At 42.1% G+C, this 15,023-nt stretch overlaps 1 protein-coding gene across 2 annotated transcripts in view; it reads right to left on the bottom strand.

The window, feature by feature from the left end:
- ITGA1 (integrin subunit alpha 1) overlaps positions 1-15,023 on the bottom strand; it is a 130,650-nt gene that overhangs the window by 100,879 nt on the left and 14,748 nt on the right. The gene's annotated exons all lie outside the window — the stretch shown is intronic.

Genomic DNA, 15,023 nt, shown 5'->3' on the forward strand with positions numbered 1-15,023 from the left:
CTTTGTAATCTGTTCATGAATGAATAAGGCTATATAATAGGAAAAACTTTTCTAAATACAATAACAGAGATTTAGAAAATGTCACCTATTAAATTGTACAGTAAATCCATTGAATTAAAAAAATTGGAAACTGGCACGTATGCAGCTCTTAACAAATTGAACATTTCACAATATGCAAGAGGTTCCCAGTTCCCAGAGTGTTCTAGAAATCCAAAAGAAACCTCACAAAGAGCCTTGTTAGGTTGTTAAGCATTATTAAACTCTTGTACATGTATGTAAAGAGAGGCACATGGAGGCTTAATGATTTGCTGAAGGCTATACAGCAAATTCTAGAAAACACTTCAACTCATCTATCCAGTGATTTCCAACCCCACTTCAGATTGGATTCTCAGGTCTACATATTTCTTCACATCTCACATTTTCCCTTAGGCTATCTCTACACTGCAGAATATTTTCGGGATACCAGAGGTATCCCACAAAAACTCTGCCACATCCAGGGAATGTGTCTACTCTTCCAAATTTTTTTTCAGAAGAGCAGATGCGCTTTTTCGGCATCGCTGTAAACCTCAATTTATGAGGAAGGGATGTTTCAAAAAGGGTTTTTTCCTGACATTTGGCCCAGTGTAGATGGTCCAAATGTTGGAAACACCTATTCTGAAAAAAGAGGCAGAAAAAGCTATGCAAATTGTAGTTTGCAATTTGCATAGCTTTTTCTGGAAGAACAGTGCAGAGTAGACATAGCCTTAGTTACTGGCATATCTTCTTCTACCTTATCCCTAAACCAGATTCCAGCTTCTGTCCCTTGACCTTTTATTGAACAAAGGACCATATTATATTTATTTGATACAGGTCTGGGAAGCAATACATTATCTTTAGCATTATTTTGCCTGTCATTTATTATGAAGAAATATTGAAACAAACCAACAAAAACAAACGGGTTGTGTGACAGTACATTATTTAATGAAAAAAAAAGTTAAATTTCAGTGAGCACTATCTGCTTTGCATTTTGCAGCATTTTCAAATCTAGTACTTTGTCAGTTATGTTGCATCTAGAAATAAACACACAATCTCTTTTACCTAGCCTTAGGCATATATTACTTCTTCCATAGTATTTTTTCATATAATGCTACTCCATGTAAAAAGGCAACTTACCTGAAATTAAAAGCATAGTGTTTACCCACTCTCTACACAATTTCACTATATTAATATTTCCCTACATACAAAGATACACATCTTATAAGAGCCTGAGAATTTCTTTGAAGCACTACAAGTAGCATTTGAATATCCAGCCTTATGTTTTCTGCTTCAATGTTCCTATATATTTATCTCACTGACTGACTTCATTTTAAATATATTCTTTTAAAAACAGATTTCTAAAATATGAACAGGATGAACCAAAGAAATATGCTTAACTCTTACATTTACATTGCAGTTTTTTTGCTATCACTCTGAGCTTCCAAAAATACTATATGTCATTTTATAACTGTTGTCCATCCACTCACAAAAGTCCTCCCCAAACAAAATTATTTTTCAATATTGCTCCTCTACTTCATGCTGAAGAGTTTAGCTTGTATCTTGCTACACTTGGCAGAAGCAAGTTAGGCAGAAGGCAAAATCATACATTGTTAAATTTAGCACTAGGCAAATCCTCTATAACATCCTTGATTAGCATCACTCTAGCTAGATCTACCCTACAGAGTTTTTGCACAAAAACTCGTGGAGCATCCACACCTCAAGTGTGTTTTTGTGCAAGTAAAACAAAAGAATAGAGGGTTTTTTCCAGTGTAGGTATTCCTCCTTCTACAAGGAATAACTCCTTTTTGCACAAGAACTCTTGTGCAGAAAGGTGTGTGTAGATGGGCAACAGGGGTTTTTTTGCGTAAAAATTGGCAATTGAAAAAAGCCCAGGTGCCCTGGAGGCCATTCTGTAAAGAGCAATTAGAGTTTCCTTTCAAGAGAGTGTCCATGCAGTCTGGACGCCCTCTTGTGCAAAAGTACATCACTTTTTCAATGCGCTTTTACAGTGTGGATGCGCTCTTGCGCAAGAAGTTTTTGCAGAAGATTGCTTCCACAAAAAGCTTCTTGCACAAGAAACCTGAAGTGTAGACATAGCCTCTGATACCCTCTGTTGTCAGCAATCAACTACTTAAGAACATATGTCTTAGTATCAGAGAATGTATATAAAAATGAAATCAAAGTTCATAGTACAAATATGAGCAATCTCCTGAGAACACATTAGTAGGTTACTCCTGTGCATAAATATTTGCAGAAGTGGGGTCTTAAAAAAGATATGTGCAGCCTGTTCTTCACCCAGAGAAGAATTTGTTTTTGTACTTAAATCATAAGCATATAAGTGACTACAGGTATTAGTATCTCTCCTCAACTTCCTCCTGATGCATGGTTTTATACCCAATACACAGAGAAATGCCTTTATCTGTGCATTTTGGATGTCTTCCTTAAAATGTTATTTTACATATATGTTGTTTTTCCTTGTTCTAACTGTTTTGCTTGGCATTTTATCTTCTAAAATGCAATAAAAATACTCTCACAATAATGCAGGAAAAATTGCTAGATGCAGCACTCAACTCAATGTAGTAATAAGTCTGGATGCATTGCGGTTGTGATGTAAGCTATAAAAATTTGCCATCCCATTTTAATTTACCAGGAATATGAAACTGTGGCATGAACTGCTCTACATCAGTCAGTGCTATTGTCCTCTACAATTACTCATTGTTACATTCAATACCTCACCGTAGCACTCCAGAATTCCCATATTAACCACTGTCATATAAATGTGATATGTTCCATACAAAATATACCTTGTCAGATAGCCTTTTAAAAGTCTTGATTGGTTAAACATTAATATTCTGATGGATTTTATGCACTGTCATTGCATGTGAAGTTATGAAGTATTGCTAAATGTACTATTGAAATATGTTGTAAGATGGAGAGATGCCCACAGAAAGACTTTCAGCAAGGATAAAGAAGCATCAATCATTGGCCAGATAGGCATCAAAAGGCAATCTGCTATCCCAGAGGCTCCTTAGAAAAAGCACATATACAATGGAGATTACTTGACCAATTGGGGCCTTCCTGACCCATTACAGCAAGTATTTTTCTAGCAGGTGAAAAAGTTATAACAAGAGAGACATTGACATCATCACTTGGCCTCTCTCCTCATCATCTCAACACTTGGAAGACTGACTGAAAGACAGAGTTTGGACCTGCAGTTTGGTCCAGGCATAAAAGGGGTCCACTATTTATCAAAGAATTATAAGCTGCTTATACCATCGGTTCAGATGAGAGTCAAGTTTGATTCAAATCTTGCTTAGCCTGTTTAAGTTAAAATGTAGATTTACTTTTGTTTTTTAAGTAGTCAACTTTGATTTCTCTGTCTACTACTTATAATCACTTAAAATCTACCTTTTTGCAATTAATAAAGCTGTTTTATGTTTTACCTAAAACTAGGTGTGTTCCTGGTAAAAGTGCTAGAGAAAGTGCTGACGTGCTCCACCTACAAAGGCTAGTGTATGTCTATTTCACAGGAGGGAGTGGTGAGCTAGGTAATGAGTTTACAGTGGCCAGCCTTCTGGCCAGTGGAAGACAGTACAGTTCTGGGATACAGGGCTGGAGTTGGGGGAAATTACCTGAAGCCTCTCTATTGATGGCTCATGAGTTGCTGAGAAATAATTCATATAACTCATGCTGCCAATGGTTGTGTAAGTGGCATGCATGCCAGAGGCTTGTAGCTTGACACTAGCATTACAGTGTGAGGGATAGCCCAATTTGGTGAGTTTGGAGGGCTCAGTAGTCCCATGGTTCAGATTGCACCCAAGGGACCCCAGAACACGTATATTGTTGTGAAAAAAAAGAAAATATCACCACTTATGAAATATAAGCCTGAGAGACCAGATGTCAAAACTAAGGTCAAACTAAAAAAAATTGTTAGCATCTCACTAGAAACGCCCAACAAATGTTTTTTGCCCTCTTGTCTTGTTCGTTGCCAGACCCAGCCTACACCATTACAGGCAGTCCCTGGGTTACGTACAAGATAGGGACTGTAGGTTTGTTCTTAAGTTGAATCTGTATGTAAGTCGGAACTGGCGTCAGCCGCTGCTGAAACTGATCGGTTTCAACCGCGGCTGAATCTGGATGCCAGTTCTGACTTACATACAGATTCAACTTAAGAAACCCAGGCGTCCTGAAGTCAGCTGCTGCTGAAACTGATCAGCGGCTGATTCCAGGAAGCCTGGGGCAGAGCAACTCTGCCTCGGGCTTCCTGTAGTCAGCCGCTGGTCAGTTTCAGCAGCGGCTGACTTGGGGACGCCTGGGGCAGAGCAGCTGGGGTGCTGCTGGGTTGCTCCAGTAGCGCGGCTCCTCGGCGCTACTGGAGCAACCCAGCAGCACCCTAGCTGCTCTGCCCCAGGCGTCCTGATTCAGCCGCTGCTGAAACTGACCAGCAGCGGCTGAATCAGGACGCCTGGGGCAGAGTAGCTGGGGTGCTGCCGGGTTGGTCCGGAGCGGCGCTGCGGGACTAACCCGGCAGCCCCCAGCTGCTCTACCCCAGGGGTAGGCAAGAAAAGCCTGGTCTGCTGGGGGGGGGGCACTAGCTGCACCCTCCCCGCCAGCAGACCAGGGGGACAGGAGCAAAGCCGCGGAGCATGCCCGCAGCGGGACAGCCCAAGCGCGCCCGGGCTGTCCCGCTGCGGGCGTGCTCCAAGGCTTTGCTCCCCGTCTCCCTGCAGACCAGGGAGACGGAGAGCAAAGCCGCGGAGCATGCCTGCAGTGGGACAGCCCAAGCGCGCCCGGGCTGTCCCGCTGCGGGCATGCTACGAGGCTTTGCTCCCATCTCCCTGCAGACCAGGGGGACAGGAGCAAAGCCGCGGAGCACGCCCGCAGCGGGACAGCCCAAGCGCACCCGGGCTGTCCCGCTGCGGGCGTGCTCCGCGGCTTTGCTCCTGTCCCCCTGGTCTGCTGGAGGGGTCCAGCAAAGCCGCTGGAACCCCCAGCAGACCAGGGACACCAGAGCAAAGCCACCGCCTGGGAGACCAGCAGACCAGGGAGACCGGGAGAAGCTTTTCTCACCCCGGAGGACACGGGTGGCGATCCGCTGCCCGTGAGCTCCGGGGTGAGAAAAGCCCCATTCGTAAGTGTGGATCCGACATAAGTCGGATCTGCGTAAGTCGGGGACTGCCTGTAGTTTTAGAAAAACAAAACAAATGAACAAACAAGTAATGCCACCTAACTCTCATATAAATACTTTTCATTCATAAATCTCAAGGTGCTTTACCAAGAAGGCAAGAATCATTATTTCCATTTTACTGATGGGGAAAACTGTGGTGAAAGACGTTACTTCCCCAAAATCAGCAGCAGAGCTAGGATTCTCAATCCAGTGCTCTATCTCTGAGACCACATAGCCTTTCATAGAAAAGCTTTAAAATTATTTTCAAAGGTCTAATTATATAAATTAACCACAAACGTGTAAAGCAAAAATATTTTATATGATTGATTTCTATTTGACGTATACATACAATACTACTGCTGTGTAAGATGGAAAAAAAACCTAAAATGTAAATAAGCATATTTGCAATTTCCTGAGATCAGTATTAGTTATGGTAGGGCTGAGGCTATAGACTTGTACTTTGCTTATGTAAAATAGAAATGTGCTAAAATGTAATTCAAGAATAGGTTTTGAGGGCCTAAATTTGAATGTGATTATAAGAAGGCTTAGGAAAATGAGTGAAGTGAAATAATTGCAGAGGCAAATTAGAGACAAGAAAGGATGTAACACCAGTTCACATTGTAAAATGTAAATATGCTTTGATGTTAATAAATGTTTTTAGGGAAATTATACCTTGTAATCCTCTTAGAATTCTTTTAGGGGGTCAACAAAACATCTGGACAAGGGTAATCAAGCATACTAGGTCAGAAAGTCCTTGAAAAGTTCCCTCGCCAAAGGCTCCTCAGTAAAGTAAGCAATCATAGAATGAGAAGGAAAGTTCTCATGAATCAGTAACTGGTTACAAGACACAAAGGCCAGGTCTACCCTGGTGGAGAAAATCAATACAAGATATTTAACTCTAGCTACATGAATTGTATAGCTGGAGTGACGTGCCTTGCATAGATTTTCTGGGGGAGCCCCACAGCAGAAGTTTCTCCCGTGAAAATAAGGAGTACTGTGGTCAATTGGGGCACCCTCAGCATTCAATGTAGTGGGGCCGGACTAGACCCTCTAAATCACACCCCAGAAAACAGATCACCAGAGCATCAATCCTCTAGTAAGGGGAAACAAGGCTAAAGTGTAGGAATAAACAGTCAGTTTTCACAAAGGAAAGAGTAAATAAGTTCCATAAGGATCTGTATGGGGATCAGTGTTGTTCAACAGAGAAGGGCAACCAAAATTATTAGGCCTATGGAACAGAGAGATAAATTGTTCTCCTTGGCCTATGATGATAGGACAAGAAGCAAAGGGCTTAATTGCTAATTGTGAGGGTGGTTAAACACTGGAATAAATTGCCTAGGGAGGTTATGGAATCTCTGTCACTGGAAAGATTTAAGAGCAGGTTGGATATATCTATCAGGGATTATCTAGATGGTGCTTGGTCCTGCCGTGAGGACAGGAGACTGCACTTGATGATCTCTCAAGGTCCTTTCCAATTCTAGTATTCTATGATTCTATATGAAAAGAAACTAAAAGACTGGGGCTAATCAGCTTAGGAAAAAGACAGATAAGGGGAGATACAATAGAGGTCTATACAATCATGATTGGTGAAGGTATGGCAGGGAGGCAGAGGGAGAGGGCACAGGCATAGCGGGGCAGGGGAGCACAGGAGCAGGGGCAAGAGCCGGATGTGCCATCATTTTCTGGATGGAGGTACATATGTTTTTGTCCTGCTGCACAAGCTGGTCCCACATGCGGTTCTGCCATTCGGTGTCATCCTGGACCTTCTGGACCAGGATTTGCTGCATGTCATGTAGGATGCCCACGTACTGCCTCCTGAGGTCCTCCTGGACCCTTGTGCACTTGCAGCTTCCTCACAGTTGGGCTGTGCCTTGGTTAGTGGTGATTGCCCTTCAGCGATGGCTGATCTGGCTGTGAAGAATAAAGAGGGAGAGGCGGTCAGTCATCCATGCAGATACTGTTCCTGAGGCCATGCCCTCCTCTGTGAGCTGCAACCAACAGTCCTCAGATCATAGGATGGAGAGGTTCCAGGAGCAAGGCCACGTGTAGTCTGCACAGTAGGCCCTACCTCACAGAGGCCCCAGGGTGCCCAAGGGACCATGCTCTGCCTTCCCCAGCCCTGTCCCATGGACAAGCAGGAAAAACATGTGTCTCCTACACTGGGATCCCATGGGCAGGAGAGGGGCCTGGAGCTGTCTGGCCTTCCATGGGGTCTTCAGGCAGGCATGCCCATGTGCAGCACTCTTCATTCTGTATAGGGTCGTGCATGCACCCTTGTGACCAGCCTGCTTCCAGCATTGGCGGATGTTGGGAGGGTGTCTCTCCCAGGGATCAGACGTGTGTGGGGCCTCCCCTGAGCCTGCGAGCTGCCAGGGCTGCCTCCTGAGACTGCGTGGTGCGGACTGGTGCTACACATGGTTCCACGTGCATGGACTGCAGCACGATGTCCAGGCTGAGCGACAATCGCACCCCAGCCCCTCTGCACTCGCATCCCCTGCCCTGTGTGTGTGGAAAACTGAGAGCACTCACCCGATGATCCCTCCCCACTGTCAGAGGATGCCTGGGAGATCTTCAGGGCCTGGGGTAATGGCTCCAGGGTGAGGGTGCTGTGCTGGCTGTCCCCTCTTCCTCCTGCAGCTGCTCTCCCTCCTCGGCAGGGAGCTCCGTATGCTTCAGCGCCAGAAGCAGAGATCCTGCAGGGTGTCTTCCTCCCCCCACAGCTCGAGGAGAAACAGGATCTCCGCCCCAGATCTCCGCCTCATCTTCAGAAACTTTTTGGAGCGGCAAGTGCTCAACATCTTTTTAACAAAGGCCATAAGTATCTGAGAAGAATTGAGTGCTACCAATATGTACAGAGAAATGAACTCTGTGAATAAATACTTGCACTTCAGTTTTACCATATTTATCATCAATAGGTTCTCAACTTTATAGCTCAGCAGTACAAAGGGGCTGGAAACTGGCCAGTTACCCTTCCCTTCCAGCCTCAGTTTACAGGGTGTGCCAGGAACTATGCTGGGCTTCAATTAATCTTAGCTAGCTGACAGCTCCTTGGAGGATGTTAACAGCTGTCATTGTTTAGAGCAGATCCCAGGCTCTTAAATCCGGAAGTTGCCCTTGTTGTACTGCAAAGAAACTGGGTGTAGAAGAGAATTTGGTTCTTAGTTGTATTGAGTTTAAGAGTTTATAGTTAAAATCTATTTATCTGATGTATTTCAGGTATTTTCTTACATATTGCTAACAGTCCCAATTTAATTTAACATTCTTTAACTCCTGCTGGGGGCTTGGGCTATGAGCACCACATCCAGCACTCACTAATTCTGCACCAAAAAAGTTAAGAGTTCTGCACAGAGTATTTTAAAATTCTACAATTCTGCAAATGCTATTTGTCAAAATAACACTATGTAATCACTCCAGTTTTAATTATTTTGGTAATTTATTTAAAAATACCTATAACTCTGGCTGAAACAATACAGACACCCACAAAATTTCCCCCAGCAGTAGAAGCATAAAGAAACTCCTACAACAGCGCAGTTCCTGTTTCTCTGCCCTTCATTTTTGGATCTACCCTAGAGCCTATACACTCAGCTAAGCCCTCACGCCTGCCCTGAGCCCCCTTTGATACTTTAAACTCCTCAGCCTCACTCAATAGCCTAGAGCTCCCTCCTGTACCCCAAACTTATCATCCAGCCCCACCCAGAGCCCTCACCTCCTACATCGTAAACAGCTACCAAAGGCCCCTGCCATAGCTCAAACCCCTCATCCCTGGCTCCATCCCAGAGCCCACACCAACAACTGGAGCACCGATCCTCCAAATTCCAGCCCAGCGAAAATGAGTAAAGTAGGATGGGGAAGCATAAACAATAGATGTAGGATGGGATGGAGTACACAGGGGTCATGCCCGCAGAGAAGGGGCACAGCAGAGGCCAGGAAAAGGGTTTTCATTTTTTTGCAATCAAATGTTGACAACCTCATTTTTCCCTCTCTTCTCTACCTTGGAAGGTGGGACCTCTTGTTCCATATGGAAATTTCTCTCAGGAAGTAATGGGTCACTGGCTTCATAAAATGTAGGAGCCCAACTTGAATTTCTCTATCTTGGGAGTTGGAGGAGCTCCAGCTCCAGTGGTTCCCCTTCCTGCCCCTCCCCTCATTCCACCAAAAAGACACTGCAGCAGTTCACAAGTGTTTTCAATAGTAGTGCCTATTAATAGGATATCATAGTGTTAATCTGGCCATGGAGCATTCTGTGATTTTGTTAGCCTGCCAAGGGACACAGGAAAGAGCATGAAAATACAGGTTGAACCTCCCAAATCTGAGACTCTTTGGTCCTGCAGCATCCGTGGTCCAGCCACAGAGCACCAGAGGCAGAGAGTGGAAGCCAGTCAGGAGAACATAAAGCAGAGGTGCCCTGGGTGGGCCAGCAGTTGTTGGGCCAGCAGTTGTTGGGCCAGGTGGCAACTAGTGAACCCCTGACATTAGCAGGGCCAGGAAGGGATGAGGAACCCTGTACCAGCTGGAGAACCCCTGGCATCAGCAGGATCAGGTGGCAAACGGGGAGCTCTGGCCCTACCTGGGGAACCCCTTGCAGCAGCAGGGCTAAGCAGCAGCCCGGCCGTCCCAGGGAAGCCCCGGCAGGAGCAGAATTGGCCCACCACTAAGTTAAACTATACTGATACAGTTAAAGCTATACAATCCCCCGATTGTTTCTATTTATGAGGGGGAAGCTATATCTTTAGCATAACTATTTCAATAAAAAAAAAATCATCCCCCTAACCAAAATAATTATACTGGTACAAAAACTGTCATAGACCAAAGCTCCAAAATTTTTGTCACAAGACAATGGAAAGGCACTTTTTTTACCCAGAGAAGATTCCCTGTGCTGAATACCAAAGACCTGCTGCAGAGGCATGGAAGCATCAAGAAAAAGGTCATATGAAACATTATCCTTGGGAAATGTTAGACAACCTAAATAAAGATTGCTACCACATTCCTCTAGAATTATTGAAAATCTGGGGCCTGCAGAAATACACAAAGAAACAACCCTCCTCCTAACATTCTTTTGGCTGGCACATAGAAGTACCAGTTTTCTGAGTGTTAATGCTTCACTGAAAAACATAAGGGCTACGTCTACACTGGCCCCTTTTCCGGAAGGGGCATGTAAATTTCACCAGTCGTCGTAGGGAAATCTGCGGGGGATTTAAATATCCCCCGCGGCATTTAAATAAAAATGTCCGCCGCTTTTTTCCGGCTTTTAAAAAAGCCGGAAAAGAGCGTCTACACTGGCCCCGATCCTCCTTTGAAGTAGGAATAAGTGTAGGGATAACATATTAATGTATTAAAAATATAATTTCCCCCAAATGGAAGTGACTCCCCATAATTTGTTCCCCACAACTTAAAGTATTTAGATTTATTATTAATTCTTCTTACTTATTATTATTTGTTAAGATTGTTAAATGTTTAGATTTATTATTATTATTGCCCCCTTTAGAAAATAATGTATTAGGTAATATAACTTAGAACTGTTAAAAATATAATCCTATGTAACCAGAAACAGCCCCCCCCTCTGTGCTCCAGGGCATGCTCAAGCTTGTGCAAGGGGCTGCTTGAAATTGACATTGCAGAGATACATTGTAACAATGCATTGTCTAGCCATTAACTCTGCTATGGGAGCCAAGCCCTGTAATTGACTAAGGCCATTGTTACTTAATTGAGGCCTGTTCTCTTTAAAACATTGTAACTTTATTCAGCACTCAGAGAATGTTTTAAGCAATACCACCCAGAAACTTTCTGTAACTACAACTCTGATATATGTAAAGTTATTATTACCAGAAACTTTTTGTAACTACAACACTGATATATGTAAAGTTATTATTATACAAAAACATTGTATGGGAAACATTAAGGAATGTATGTAAGAGAGAGAGAGAGAGTGCTTGGATGATGAGTGAATGGTTCTAAGAGGTGCCAGCCTGAGAATACAGCAACAAAGGGCTGAAGAAGGCGTCAGGTGCCAGTGCAACCAAAAGGTGTCAAGTGGAGAAACTGGAGGTCCACCCGATGAGATCACTGATGAGCACCTGGCAGCCACCCTGGAGACATCAGCATGATACAGCAATTTCCATAGACTGGCATAGGAAGAAATTCCTATAAGAACTGGACTAAAAAACAATGGAATCAGAGTCCAAGGTTCTGCTGCCAGCCTACCAGGAGCTTCAGATGCGCATCTGATCAGGACTTCGCTCCCCACTACCATCACTTGTGTACAGAATACCTGGCCAGTATTCTGTCACAAGCAACTTCCAGGCTGGTAACTATACACAGAACTTGAATGAATGGATGTATGAATGAATGGTTATATATATATATATAATATACATACAAGTGTATAAGGGTTAAGTAGTGTTAGGAATAAGTAGTTAAACAACGTTGTTTGCTTCTATCTTTTCTTTGTTTTTATTATTATCTTTACAATAAATGTGGCTTTTTGCCTTATCCCCCTCATAAGATCCTGCTTGCTTTTATTTGGTACAACATAAGACCCTCCGGAAAAGGGCACTTTTTCCGGAGGATCGGGGCCAGTGTAGACGCTCTTTTCCGGCTTTTTTAAAAGCCGGAAAAAAGCGGCGGACATTTTTATTTAAATGCCGCGGGGGATATTTAAATCCCCCGCGGATTTCCCTACAACGACTGGTGAAATTTACATGCCCCTTCCGGAAAAGGGGCCAGTGTAGATGTAGCCCAAGTTGTCTTTCATGTGAAGACATTGCATAGTCTTGCTGCAATATGCATTTCCATTTGTTAGGTTTGAAATTCTTCCAGTAAAGTCAGTTGAACTTTTTTTAGGACACAAACTTTTGGGGCCAATATTTGTTCAGAACTAAGCTTGACAGTTGTGATCAACCAGAAGTTGTCAGTACTAGGGAGCAATTACTTTCCCTAGCGTGCTGTTTAATCATGGAATTCCTAGAAGAGACAACTCAGGAGACAATGCTGCTCCAAACATTATTAACTTCCTTTCCTCGCCTTCTACAGTCATCAGGTGCAACGGGAGAGAACAGTAATTTTTGAACAACGACACAAGGAAAGAATTTAACTTTTTTCTGCACCATTCTGTTTTATAATAGGAGACTTCGAAACAACTTGATTGTATGATATTTCTAATTCAGTAAGTTGGAAGAACTTGCACTGTTAGATTTGCATTTAGGAAATTATCATTCCTTTTATATTTCATGTAATAGAAGTGGTCATTATCTTAAAATCAGAGCCACTGCACAAGTCAAAAATATTTGGCAGCATTAAGAATAATTTCATTGCGTAACTCTTTGTGCAAGTGTCAGATTAGAAGCTCTCCAGCCCTGTGTTTATTTCTTCCATTGCTGGGGAAAATAGACTCAATAGGGAGCTGCAATTTAGAACCTAATATAATACTTGCTAGTCCTAAATTGACATTTTCTTTACCTCAGTCTTGAGTGAATAAAGATTTCTTTAAAAAAATAATTTCCATATTAACAGTTCTATCATTTTTAATAAAGTTACTTTTCTATACAAAGTCTGAATGTAACAATCTTCTCCAACAAGCTGTAGAAGTAATAGAGAATTACATGACTGGTAGGACCAATTATATTGAAGTTATTTCCTGTCAGAAAAACTTCACTGTTATCTCAATTACACAGCTCAAAATACTCATTTTATTACAGAATGTTTCACTATCTTTATAAAAATCATCTTTCAAATTCACGCTTGTTTTCACAATTTTGAGGTAAGTTCAAACTCTGTATTTCTAAATCTTTCCCTTTAGATTTCTCACTAAAGGACAAGCATTCCCATAAATTGCTGGCCCTCTTGAAGAGTTTCATTGTTTTGAAAATTGCTTTCAGAGATCTTGTAAGAAACAGACCATGTTTTGTTGATGACATATTTGGGATAAGTTGATCAGCAGCTTAAACCTTTTTTGCTCTATGACACTTTTCTTTCTAAAAATTAGGTAACTTGTGCTATTTCTATTGAAGAAAGCACTGCTAGAAATGTGAAAGTTTTTTTTATGTAAATAATGGTCTAAGCTAATTCAAAAGTGAATATTAGAAGCCTACAAGTGATTATTCACTTTTTATAAACAGATACTTTATGTATAGTTGAAATTAAAAAGAACAACGTGCTTAATATTTGCTATGTAACAAATTATGAAGAAAAAGCTTGTTTGTCCTTCTATATTTTCAACAGTTAAAAATTAGCGGAGTTGGTACTATTCTGTTCCAAAACTAATGCTTAAGGGGTTTTTTTTTAGAAGGTTTCAGACCAAAGAATACAACAACAAAATAGAATATAACATCACAACATGGTTTCTTATTTAACCAGTGTTGCAGTAACAAAAAGAACACCCTCCCTCCCAAGTTTTGCATTTCAGAGCTCATGATAGCAATTCCCTGTGTCCAGATTCAGTGTCTATATTTTAAATGGATGTTTCAAAATTAAAGGATTCAGACTGAGGCTCAAGAGCTACAAGAGGCTCTTTAATGTGTCTCCTACTGCCTGTGCAGCATATATTTAAACAGTGTGATTTAATTATTAAACAGTCTGAGTTATTAAACAATCAGGATGCGTTTACTCATAATTAACCAATTATAGTTGATAATGTCATGTTGCTGTATGTGTATACCTATAGTAAATGATTACAAAGCAAATAAGATAAAAGCAAGTGGATATTTTTTAGTTGCAGATATCTTTTTATAGAAAAAAAATTCACACTGAAAATCCCAGAACATATGCATGTTGAGATCAGCAATGGTTCTTTCAGTCTAAGACAAGGGTGAGCAAGAATTTTTTGCTGGAGGCCACTTCAGAAATTTTTGAAGTAGCCCCAGGGCTGCACCGGAAAGGGCAGAGCCAGGATACTTCCCTGCTTCCCTACCCACAGACCATGATTGTAAGGCGGGGGCAATGGCGGAGGAAACATTGTGCGCTTCCCTCACCCCCAGACACTAATTGGGCTAGGGGTGGGGGAGCAGCAGGACCTCCATGGGTCAGATCATCCCGCTTGGTGGGCTAGATCCAGCCCACGGAGGCCCTTTTGCCCACCCCGGTCTAAGAACAGGGGTTGCTTTAGCCTAAAGGACTCTGGATTAAACAAACACAACTGACACACTTAATATTAAGCATAGGCCAGGTCTCAACATGTGGATCCTAGAAGCTGATATGTTAGAGCTGACTACTCAAAACTAAATCCAAAATACTTCAGATGTGTCTCAGATGATCTGGGGAGAAGGGTGATTAATAAGATAATCACAGCATAAACCATTTTATATAAAGTTAATATATTTCTCATTCTTCTTTCAGAAAGTCAGTACTGAGGTCCTTTTGGTGACTGTTGAAAACCCAAAGACAGAAGTTTAAAGGGTAGAGCCCTGCATATTCTGACCTAATCCTAATGTAGTTTTGGTTAGAAAAGGTACTCTTTTCCTGTGCTAAGTCATAGCACTGTTGTGTTAACGCATGCTGACTTCTAGTAATGAATGAAATGCCCCATTTAAGCTTAAGACCTTAACTTTGCAAGTACACCTGCCAATATGCAAAGAACCCTTTACCCATGGCAAATACTTCTAACTACAAAGAGTATTAACATCAATGGAACTCTGTCAATTGTAGGGGGTCTGTGTTACTGTATCTACATTTTCATGCAACCTGATTCATTTTCCTACACATTACTTGTGTGTGTATATCATTTATGGGTTTTACGTCACTCCAAAAAAAATGTATGAACAAATGTAGAGGTATCTTGTTTCCTGGAAGTATATATTTCTTCCTGTAAATGAGTGGCACTGTAATAACAGTTAAAAGAAAGTCTGTA

Source organism: Pelodiscus sinensis, chromosome 6, assembly GCF_049634645.1.
Source record: "Pelodiscus sinensis isolate JC-2024 chromosome 6, ASM4963464v1, whole genome shotgun sequence".
Lineage (NCBI taxonomy): Eukaryota > Metazoa > Chordata > Testudines > Trionychidae > Pelodiscus > Pelodiscus sinensis.